We start from the raw sequence: 12,374 nt of genomic DNA, 5'->3' as shown, positions 1-12,374 counted from the left end.
GAAATGGACCACCAGCCCAGGTGGGATACATGAGTCAGGTGCTCGGGCCTGGTGCACTGGGAGGACCCTGAGGAGTCGGGTGGGGAGGGAGGTGGGAGGGGGGATCGGGATGGGGAATACATGTAACTATATGGCTGATTCATGTCAATGTATGACAAAACCCACTGAAATGTTGTAAAGTGATTGGCCTCCAACTAATAAAATAATATTAAAAAAAAAAAAAAAAAAAAAAAAAAAAAAGTTTGGTACAATTACTAGTGGAGAATTCAGAAAATCATCAGGAACTTCCTATCTTGGATTCAGTAAGTCAATAGGTAGAGAAGTCCAAAGTGGACAAAGGAAAGCAACTGAAATGCTTTGGAATCCTTTGATATTCTTCCCTAACCTTTCCTCAGCAGACTGGTTCCAAATCGGGAAGGAGTATGTCAAGACTGTATAGTGTCACCCTGCTTATTTAAATTATATGCAGAGTACATCATGCAAAATGCTGGGCTGGATGAAGCACAAGCTGGAATCAAGATTGTCAGGAGAAATATCAATAACCTCAGATATGCAGATGACACCACACTTATGGCAGAAAGCAAAGAACTAAAGAGCCTCTTGATGAAAGTGAAAGAGGAGAGTGAAAAAGCTGGCTTAAAACTCAACATTCAGAAAACTAAGATCATGGCATCTGGCCTCATCACTTCATGGCAAATAGATGGAGAAACAATGGAAACAGTGACAGACTATTTTGGGGGGCTCCAAAATCACTGCAGATGGTGACTGCAGCCATGAAATTAAAAGACACTTGCTCCTTGGAAGAAAAGTTATGACCAACCTAGACAGCTTATTAAAAAGTAGAGACATCACTTTGCCAACAAAAGTCCATCTAGTCAAAGCTATGGTTTTTTCAGTAGTAATGTATGGATGTGAGAGTTGGACTATAAAGAAAGCTGAGTGCCAATGAATTGATGCTTTTGAACTGTGGTGTTGGAGAAGACTTGTGAGAGTCCCTTGGACCTCAAGGAAATCCAACCTGTCAATCCAAAAGGAAATGAGTCCTGAATATTGTTTGGAAGGACTGATGTTGAAGCTGAAACTCCAATACTTTGGCCATCTGATGCAAAGAACCAACTAATTGGAAAAGATCCTGATGCTGGGAAAGATTGAAGGTGGGAAGAGAAGGGGACAACAGAGGGTGAGATGGTTAGATGGCATCACCGACTCAATGGACATGAGTTTGAGTAAACTCCAGGAGTTGGTGATGGACAGGGAAGCCTGGCATGCTGCAGTCCATGGGGTCACAAAGAGTCGTACACAACTGAGTAACTGAGCTGAACCTTTCCTCTTCACATTTTATACATTAAAAATAAAAATAATGGTCACATCAATAATTCACAGCTTTCTTTCTTGTTACCATACTTTTATATACTGTTAGGAGCTGATTCTCAATCTTCTTTATAATTTCAGTACTATAATTTATATTAAAATTTAATTTTCCAGATTTGTTAAATTCCCAGGATGGAGTCAATATTTTCTCCCAGTGGTTTGGGATAATTGATACCTGTTGATACAGCAAAAATTGACACCTTTACAATGTTAAGCTATCACATCTGGAATCCTAGACCATTCCCTCATTCAGTTAAATCTTAAATTATTTACTTTAAAACAGTTTTTGGTTTTTCCCTACTGAAGCCTTGTGCAATTTTGATAAATTATTTTTCATAAATGTTTTCATTTTTCTTGTTGCTGTGCTGTTATACCTATCTATCACTTTTGCTTACTGATTATTGTTATTTTAGCAATGCAGGGAGCACAGCTGGAGAAGTGGGAGCCCACATGCCACACAGCCAAAAAAAGGTTTTTTAAATGCTATGGTTTTAATTTATTTTTAAAAAACATTAAAAAATTTTTTTCATTTATTTTTATTAGTTGGAAGCTCATTACTTTACAATATTGTAGTGGTTTTTGTCATACATTGACATGATCAGTCATGGATTTACATGTATTCCCCATCCTGATCCCCCCTCCCACCTAATGCTATGATTTTTAAAGTTTTCTTTGAACTGGCAACTTTTATCAATCTTGTTCATTTCTATAAATCTTTCTATTTGCTTTTTTCCTTTCTGTATAGATGATCTAGATATAGATGGTCTGCAAATAATGATGCTTCTTTTCCAAACTTCATATATTTTCTTTTCATTTTTTAAAGATACATCTTATTATTTTATATCTACTTAAAGCATAAATATACATTCATTTGCTTATCTTTTGTTATATGGCAAAGCTTTTTTTATTTTTATATAATTCTTAAAGGTTACTTTCCACTTACAGTCATTATAAAATATTGGCTATATTCCCCATGTTATACAACTTTCCTTATTTTATAGCTTGAACCAAGACCCTGGTCATTTATATTATACTGTGAATATATCTGTCCTTTTGATTTGCTCTTATGGTACTGTGTTCCTCTCATTTGTCACACTGCCATAGTTGGAACTCAGTTATTGATGTGAGTATTTAATTAATGTTAAATTCCCTCATTGTACTTTAAGCTCCATGAAAGCCGGAGTTATAACCAGTTGTAGTGACTGGAACATATATCCCTGGTGTAGGGACTGGGACATATTTATCTCAATAAATATTTCTTGAATGAATAAATAAACAAATGGCATAATTTGATAAAGAAATGCATAATAGATGGCTTGACTTTTCTTATTTTGCTTTTTCTTCGCCTATTGCAGTTACAACCCCATTAACATCCAAGAGCATATGTATCAGTCAGGATATTTGCATTGCAAGCACCAAACCTCATACTGACTAATTAAATAAGAGAAGAATTTAGTGGAAGAAGATCAAATAGGGGGTCGGGATTAGAAGATGAAAGGAAGGCTGAAACACTAGGTTAAGAAAAGAGTAATTCTGAGGGTGTGGAGCAGATAGTAGAACCTGCTCCAGAGTATTGTCTGGGTACTGCCACTGGAACAACTATTTTCTTCCTTTTATCTCTCTAATCAAGAGCCATATTCCAAGGAGGGAGCATCCAACTAGTGTAACTTGAGTCACATGACTATCTGTGGACAGGCGAGGGCAGGGCACCAGTGCCGTAGTGGTGATGCCCAAAGAAATAATGTGTCGTGCTACCACCAGAAAGAGGAAGTGATCCTTGCAGGCCATAAATCAATGGTCTCCACAACTTACAAGCTTTGGGTGTCTACCACTTTAAAGATCTACCTGGAATATCACCATTTCAGACACTAGGATAATATAGAAAATAACAAAAAGAGTTGGGGAAGAAAAAAAGAAAGAGTTGGGGAGGGAGTAACAGAGTGAAGAGGCTCAGGAATGAAGGAAGACATCTCTGAGTATACCTTTTAAATATAGTTTGACAACTACATTAAGGTGTCACCTCGCACTGGTCAGAATGGCCATTATCAAAGTCTATCAGTAATAAATGCTAGAGAGGGTGTGGAGAAAAGGGAACCTCCCTATACTGTTGGTGAGAATACAAATTGGTGCAATCACTATGGAAGACAGTATGGAGGTTCCTTAAAAAACTAAAAACAGCCACATATGATCCAGCAATTCCACTCCTGGGCATACATCCAGAAAAGATGAAAGCTTCAATTCAAAAAGGTACATGCACCCCAATGTTCAATATATGCAAAATATGCACCCCATCACTACAATAGCCAGGACATGGATGCAACCTAAGGGTCCATCAACAGATGAATGGATAAAGAAGATGTGATATATATATATATAAAGGAATATCACTCAGCCACAGAAAAAGAATGAAATACTGCCATTTGCAGTAAGTGGATGGACCAAGTGAAATAAGTCAGACAGAGAATGACAAATGTTATATGATATTACTTACAGGTGGAATCTAAAAAATAATACAAATTAATTTATTGACAAAACAGAAACAAACTCACAGATACAGAAAACAAATTTATGTTTATCAAAGGGAAAAGGAGGGAGTGGGGAGGGATAAGTTAAGAGTACAGGAGTAACAGATAAACACTACTATATGTAAAATAAATAACAAGGATTTACTATATAACACAGGAAACTATATTCAGTATCTTATAATAACCTACAATGGAAAATAATCTGAATATATACATATATATAAATCACTTTGCTATGCACCTGAAACTAACACAATATTGTAAATCAACTACACTTCAATTTTTTAAAAAAATGTTTTGACTTTTGAGACATGTAAATGTTTTACAAATTCAAACCTAAAAGAGAAACATGGAAGCAAGGGAGTGAAATTTTCCTTCTCACACGAAAATATACACTGCTCTCTACATTGATTTTTTTTAACTTAATATAACCTAAAATTCACTCTGTATCAGTTCATGAATCTCCCTTTTTTTAGTGTACAATTCAATAGTTTTTATATTCACAGCATATTCACAGAGTTGTGTAAATGTTACCATAACCTAATTTTAGAACACTTCTGTCACCCCAAAAAGAAATCATATATCCATTAGCAGTCATTCCTCATTATTACAGACTCCATTCCCCAAGTCCTGCTGCTGCTGCTGCTAATCGTCTTCAGTCGTGTCCGACTCTGTGCAACCCTATAGACAGCAGGCCACCAGGCTCCCCCGTCCCTGGGATTCTCCAGGCAAGAACACTGGAGTGGGTTGCCATTGCCTTCGCCAATGCATGAAAGTGAAAAGTGAAAGTGAAGTTGCTCAATTGTGTCCCATTCGTAGCGACTCCATGGACTGCAGCCCACCAGGCTCCTCCGTCCATGGGATTTTTCTAGGCAAGAGTACTGGAGTGGGGTGCCATTGCCTTCTCCCCCCAAGTCCTAGGCAACCAATAATCTACTTTCTGTTTCTATGGATTTGTGTATTGAGGACATCTCATATAAATGGAAATCAATTAACAAACAATTCTTTTTGTATCTGGTTTCTTTCGTTTATCATAATGTTTTCAAGTTTCACCCATGTTGTAGCATATGTCAGTACTTCATTCCTCTTTATTGGTGAATAACATTCCATTGTGTTGATATGTATCTTATGTATTCATTCATCAGTTGATGGACGTTTGGGTGATCTCTACTTCTGGCTATCATGAATAATGTTGCTATAAACATTTGTGTACATGTTTTGTGTTCCACATTTTTTTTGTACTAATCTCTCAAACTTATTAGTGAAACAGATTTTTTAAGCTTTTTATTTTATATTGTAGTTGATTAACAATGTTGTGTTAGTTTCAGGTGTACAACAAAGTGATTCAGTTATACATATACTTGTATCTATTTTTCAAATTCTCTTCCCATTTAGGTTGTTATATAATATGGAACAGTGTCCCCTGTGATATACAGCAGGTCTTGTTGGTTTATTTATTTTAAATACAACACTGTGCATATGTCAGCTTCCCTGGTGGCTCAGTGGTAAAAAAAAACTCGCCTGTCAATGCAGGAGATGTGGGTTGATCCCTGCATCAGGAAGATCCTCTGGAGAAAGAAATGGCAACCTGCTACAGTATTCTGTGAAAATCCTAGGGACACAGGAGCCTGGTGGGATACAGTTCAAGGAGTCACAATGAGTCGGACACAACTTTAGTGACTGAGCACACACAGAATCACAAGTCAATCTCAAACTCCCTAATTATTACCCCCACCCTCCAACCATAAATGCATTCTCTAAGTCTGTGAGTCTGTTTCTGTTTTGTAAATTAGTTCATTTGTATCATTTTTATTTTACCTTTTCCATATAAGCGATACAATATTTCTCTTTGTCTGGCTTATTTCACTTAGTGGGGTTTCCCTGTAGCTCAGCTGGTAAACAATCCACTTGCAATTCAGGAGACCCTGGTTCGATTAAGCGATACAATATTTCTCTTTGTCTGGCTTATTTCACTTAGTGGGGTTTCCCTGTAGCTCAGCTGGTAAACAATCCACTTGCAATTCAGGAGACCCTGGTTCGATTCCTGAGTAGGGAAGATCTGCTAGAGAAGGGATAGGCTACCCACTCCAGTATTCTTGGGCTTCCCTGGTGGCTCAGTTGGTAAAGAATCTGCCTGCAATGCAGGAGACCTGGTTTTGATCCCTGGGTTGGGAAGATCCCCTGGAGAAGGGAACAGCTGCCCGCTCCAGTATTCTAGCCTGGCAAATTCCATGGACTGTATAGTTCATGGGGTCAGGAAGAGTCAGATGAACATGACTGAGCAGCTTTCACTTTCACTTTTCACTTCATTTAATATGACAGTCTCTAGGTCCATCCATGTTGGTGCAAATGGCATTATTTCATTCCTTTTAATGGCTGAGCAATACTTCACTGTATGTGTACCACATTGATTCTTTACCATCTGAGCCACCAGGGAAGCCTCTGTATCCATTATATAGATGCAAAAATCTTCAACAAAATACTAGCAAACTGAATCCAACAACACATTAAAAGGATCATACACCATGATCAAGTGAGATTCATCCCCAGGGATGCAAAGATTTTTCAGTATCCACAAATCAGTGTGTAATACACTATATATCAACAATTTGAAGAATAAAAACCATATCATCATATCAATAGAGTCACATTCTTTTTTAAACCTGTGTATATATCACGGTAATCCAAGCCTATGCCCCAATCAGTAATGCTGAAGAAGTTGAAGTTGAACAGTTCTATGAAGACCTACAAGATCTTTTAGAACTAACACCCAAAAAAGACGTCCTTTTCATTATAGGGGACTGGAATGCAAAAGTAGGAAGTCAAGAAACACCTGGAGTAACAGGCAAATTTGGCCTTGGAGTACGGAATGAAGCAGGGCAAAGGCCAACAGAGTTCTGCCAAGAGAACGCACTGGTCATAGCAAACACCCTCTTCCAACAACACAAGAGAAAACTCTACACATGGACATCACCAGATGGTCAACACCAAAATCAGATTGATTATATTCTTTGCAGCCAAAGATGGAGAAGCTCTATACAGTCAGCAAAAACAAGACCGGGAGCTGACTGTGGCTCAGATCATGAACTCCTTATTGCCAAATTCAGACTGAAATTGAAGAAAGTAGGGAAACCACTAGACCATTCAAGTATGACCTAAATCAAATCCCTTATGACTATACAGTGGAAGTGAGAAATAGATGTAAGGGACTAGATCTGATAGACAGAGAGTCTGAACTATGGGTGGAGGTTCGTGACATTGTACAGGAGACAGGGATCAAGACCATCCCCATGGAAAAGAAATGCAAAAAGGCAAAATGGATGTCTGAGGAGGCCTTACAAATAGCTGTGAAATGAAGAGAAGCGAAAAGCAAAGGGAAAAAAAAGATATTCCCATTTGATGCAGAGTTCCAAAGAATAGCCAGGAGAGATAAGAAAGCCTTCCTCAGCAATAGATGCAAAGAAATAGAGGAAAAAATAGAATGGGAAAGACTAGAGATCTCTTCAGGAAAATTAGAGATACCAAGGGAACATTTCATGCAAAGATGGGCTCAATAAAGGACAGAAATGGTATGGACCTAACAGAAGCGGAAGACATTAAGAAGAGGTGGCAAGAATACACAGAAGATCTGTACAAAAAAGATCTTCACGACCCAGATAATCATGATGGCGTGATCACTTACCTAGAGCCAGACATCCTGGAATGTGAAGGTCAAGTGGGCCTTAGAAAGCATCACTACAAACAAAGCTAGTGGAGGTGATGGAATTCCAGTTGAGCTATTTCAAATCCTGAAAGATGATGCTGTAAAAGTGCTGCACTCAATACACCAGCAAATTTGGAAAACTCAGCAGTGGCCACAGGACTGGAAAAGGTCAGTTTTCATTCCAATCCCTAAGAAAGGCAATCCCAAAGAATGTTCAAACTCCTGCACAATTGCACTCATCTCACACGCTAGTAAAGTAATGCTCAAAATTCTCCAAGCCAGGCTTCAGCTATACGTGAACTGAGAACTTCCATATGTTCAAGTTGGTTTTAGAAAAGGCAGAGGAACCAGAGATCAAATTGCCAACATCCGCTTGATCATCAAAAAAGCAATAGAGTTCTAGAAAAACATCTATTTCTGCTTTATTGACTATGCCAAAGCCTTCGACTGTGTGGATCACAATAAACTGTGGAAAATTCTGAAAGAGATGGGAATACCAGACCACCTGACCTGCCTCTTGAGAAACCTGTATGCAGGTCAGGAAGCAACAGTTAGAACTGGACATGGAACAACAGACTGGTTCCAAAAAAGAAAAGGAGTAGGTCAAGGCTGTATATTGTCACCTGCTTATTTAACTTATATGCAGAGTATATCATGAGAAACGCTGGGCTGGAAGAAACACAAGCTGTACTCAAGATTGCCGGGAGAAATATCAATAACCTCAGATAGGCAGATGACACCACCCTTATGGCAGAAAGTGAAGAGGAACTAAAAATCCTCTTGATGAAAGTGAAAGAGGAGAGTGAAAAAGTTGGCTTAAAGCTTAACATTCAGAAAACTAAGATCATGGCATGTGGTCCCATCACCTCATGGGAAATAGATGGGGAGACAGTGGAAACTGTGTCAGACTTTATTCTTCAGGGCTCCCAAATCACTGCAGATGGTGATTGCAGCCATGAAATTAAAAGACGCTTACTCCTTGGAAGGAAAGTTATGACCAACCTAGATAGTATATTAAAAAGCAGAGACATTGCTTTGCCAACAAAGATCTGTCTAGTTAAGGCTATGGTTTTTCCAGTGGTCATGTATGAATGTGAGAGTTGGACTGTGAAGAAAGCTGAGTGTCAAAGAATTGATGCTTTTAAACTGTGGTGTTTGAGAAGACTCTTGAGAGTCCCTTGGACTGCAAGGAGATCCAACCAGTCCATCCTAAAGGAGGTCAGTCCTGGGTGTTCATTGGAAGGACTGATGCTGAAGCTGAAACTCCAATACTTTGGCCACCTTATGTGAAGAGCTGACTCATTGGAAAAGACCCTGATGCTGGGAGGGATTGGGGGCAGGAGGAGAAGGGGCCGACAGATGAGATGGCTGGATGGCATCACCACTCGATGGGCATGAGTTTGGGTTAACTCCGGGAGCTTGTGATGGATAGGGAGGCCTGGCGTGCTGCGATTCATGAGATTGCAAAGAGTCAGACACGACTGAGTGACTGAACTGACTGACTGATTACTCCATTGTGTATTTGTTCAATCAGTCCTCTCCTGGTGAACATTTAGACTGTTTCCAATAGTCTGTTATTACAGATAATGCTACAATGAATACTCCTTTTGCTTCCTTTTATTTTGAAGACAGAATGGCAGCCCACTCAAGTATTCTTGTCTGGGAAGCCCATGGACAAAGGAGCATGGCGGGTTACAGTCCATGGGGTCACAAAGAGTCAGACACAACTTAGCAACTAAACTACATCTTTAGGACCTATCCTACAAGTGTAATTACTGGGTCTATATAAACAGTTCTTTATGTTTTGCAAAGATGACCCCTTTATCTGTGATATGAGCTGTAAATATATTCTTCCAGCTTGTCATTTTTCTTTTAACATTGTTTATGGTGCTTTGTTTTGTTTGCCATGAGAAAGGAATCTATTTTTGTATATAGTCACAGGTGTCAGTCTTTGTTTCTGGATTCAGAGACAGAGTTACAGAGGTTTTCCTCAGTTCCAGACTATAAGAAAATGTACCCATGTTTTCATCTGATATTTTTACAGTTTGATTCTTTACATTTACCTCTCATATTTTTGGATTGAATTTTGCTATATTAAAAAAAACCATGTTTCTTTCCAAGTGGATATCCGGAGAGCCAATCTTATTTATTTAAAATGTCACCTTTTCCCCCACTGATTTGAGATGCCATTTGAATAATATATTAAACTCTTATATATGTTTGGGCCTATTTCTTGTCTTTCTGTTCCACTGGCCTGTCCACTAATGGAATAGTACTGCATTGTTTAATTACTATAGAGGCTTTATGGTATGTTTTAATAACTGATGTGGCCAGGCTACGTCCATTACTCTTTGAGGGGTGGGATTTTCCTGTCTATTTTAACTTATTTATCCATATGCACTTTAAAATCAACTTGTCTAGCTACAGAAAAGCAGACAAAAAAGCATGTATTGTTTTGATTTCTAACTAAAGCTAAATTTATGTATTGAGAATTGGCATCTTTACAGTACTGAGTTTATCTATCCAAGAATAAGAAATGGTTTTGTATTCAAGTCAACTTTTGCATTTTTGGGGTACATTTTAAGGGTTTCATTGTAGGCTTCGCACATTTCTCATTAAGTATTTCTTGTTGTTTTGCTTATACCATGCCACTCATTGGTAATTTTGTATTGAAAACCATTGATTTGCAAGTTAATTTTATATCTTATTACTTTGCTGTACTGCTTTGTTTACATATTACTTTAGTGGTATTGATATATTGGGCTTAGTTTTGATATTCTGATGTTTTAATATTCCATGGAAACATTCAGGTCATCCATATAAAGATGTTTTTGCCTTTGCAATTCTGATTCCCCTCATTGTTTTATCTGATTGCTTTGCTCTTTTCACCAATATTAAAATATAATGGAGATAGTAGGTATCTTATTCCTTTATTTCATTCTTACTTTCCTTTGATGGTAATGCTTATACTATTTCCCTGTTAAACAAGATGCCAGATTTTACTTTTTAAAAAATCAGAGGGTTTACCTTTGTCAAAGGCCTTTTCATCATCCATGATCATATTTGTCCTTAGATTTATTGATATTACTGTGTAAATTCTATGAACAGACTTTCTGATATTGAACCATCTTTGTATCAGTCATGCTGTATCTTAAAAATGTGCTATAGATTCTGTTTATTAATATTTTATTTAGGACTTTACTTAGGACTCAATATTCATATGTAAGATTGGTTTGTAGTATTTTTGTGCAATCTTTGTCAGATTTAGGTATCTATGTTATATTAGCTTCATGAAAAGAAACTGAATTTTCCTTCATTTTCTATATTTTGGAACAATTTACATAATATTAGGGATTACCTGGCCTTTAAAAGATTTGGTAGTTTCTCCTGAAACCATGTAACAAGTAGTCCCTTGATAACTCTATTCCCTCTTCAGAAATTATTTTCACTTTCTGCCTCTACTAGGATTTCAGTAAATTCTATTTTCCTATGAAATTAATCATTTATTTAAAAAATTCACTTGTGCCAAGCTATGTATAGTAATTCTATTAGTTTGCTGGAATATCCTGTTTCAGTGGCCATTTCTCCGTTTTATTTATTCTTTTGGTATTTGTGCTTACTCTTTCTTGATTGGGTAAGCTAGGGATTATCTTTTTCTTTTTTTTCCTTGAGAACCAGCACTTATCAACTCTATTATTTATTTTATTATCTAATTACTTTCTGCTTTAAACTTTATTAAAAATTTCTGAAAAAGAATAATTGTCAGAGTTTATGGAAATTCAATTAAATCAGTGATGGGGAAAATCCATAGTTTTAAAATATTTTATGTGAGAATTAAAATCAGTGAATTATTCAACTCAAAAAAGAAAGTAAACAAGAAGATGGAAAGCAATAAAGATAAAACCCCCAAAGTAAGACCTTTTTCAAGTCAGATGTTGACAAGACAGAAGCAAGTGCCAGCACATTCTCTTTGATTAGCTCCTGAATTTCAACTGCTGCGGGAGGATGGAATCCTGGAACAGTCTTTGGATTCCATGAGTTCTGACCCAAGTGACAATCTCCTCTGGTGGCCCAGGCATTCTAACCGGAGACAGAACAGAATGCAGTTTCTCCACATGGATCTTTACACAGTCTTTAATATTAGTAACCTGTTATGCAGCATGAGAGGCAGCACTGATGCAACTCGATCCCTACTAATAACTTCTTTTTAAATGTGGTGTTAGATCATAAATTTTTTTATTTTTTTAATTGAAGTATAGTTGATTTACAATGTCATGTTAGTTTCAGGTATACAACACAGTGATTCAGTTTTTATGTGTGTATATATATATATATATATATATATATATTTGCTTCTCTCATGGCTCAGCTGGTAAAGAATCCACCTGCAATGCAGGAGACCTGGGTTTGATCCCTGGGTTGGGAAGATCCCCTGGAGAAGGGAAAGGCTAGCAACTCCAACATTCTGGCCTGGAGAATTCCATGGACTGTATAGTTCATGGGGTCACAAACAGTCAGACACGACTGAGTGATTTTTACTTCACTTCATGTATATATATACACACATATATTCTATTTAAAATTCCTTTATAGGTTATTACAAAAATTTTTTCTAAATAATTTTTTGTTTTTGGCTGTGAGGTCTTTGTTGGGCAGGCTTTTTTCTCTAGTTGTGGAAAGCGGGAGCCACTCTATAGTTACAGTGCAAGGGCTTCTCATTGTGGTGGCTTCTCTAGTTGCAGAGTATGGGCTCTAGGACACACAGGCTTCAGTAG

The sequence above is a fragment of the Muntiacus reevesi genome, chromosome 8, assembly GCF_963930625.1.
Source record: "Muntiacus reevesi chromosome 8, mMunRee1.1, whole genome shotgun sequence".
Classification (NCBI taxonomy): Eukaryota; Metazoa; Chordata; class Mammalia; order Artiodactyla; family Cervidae; genus Muntiacus; species Muntiacus reevesi.
This window is presented reverse-complemented; position numbering follows the sequence as displayed.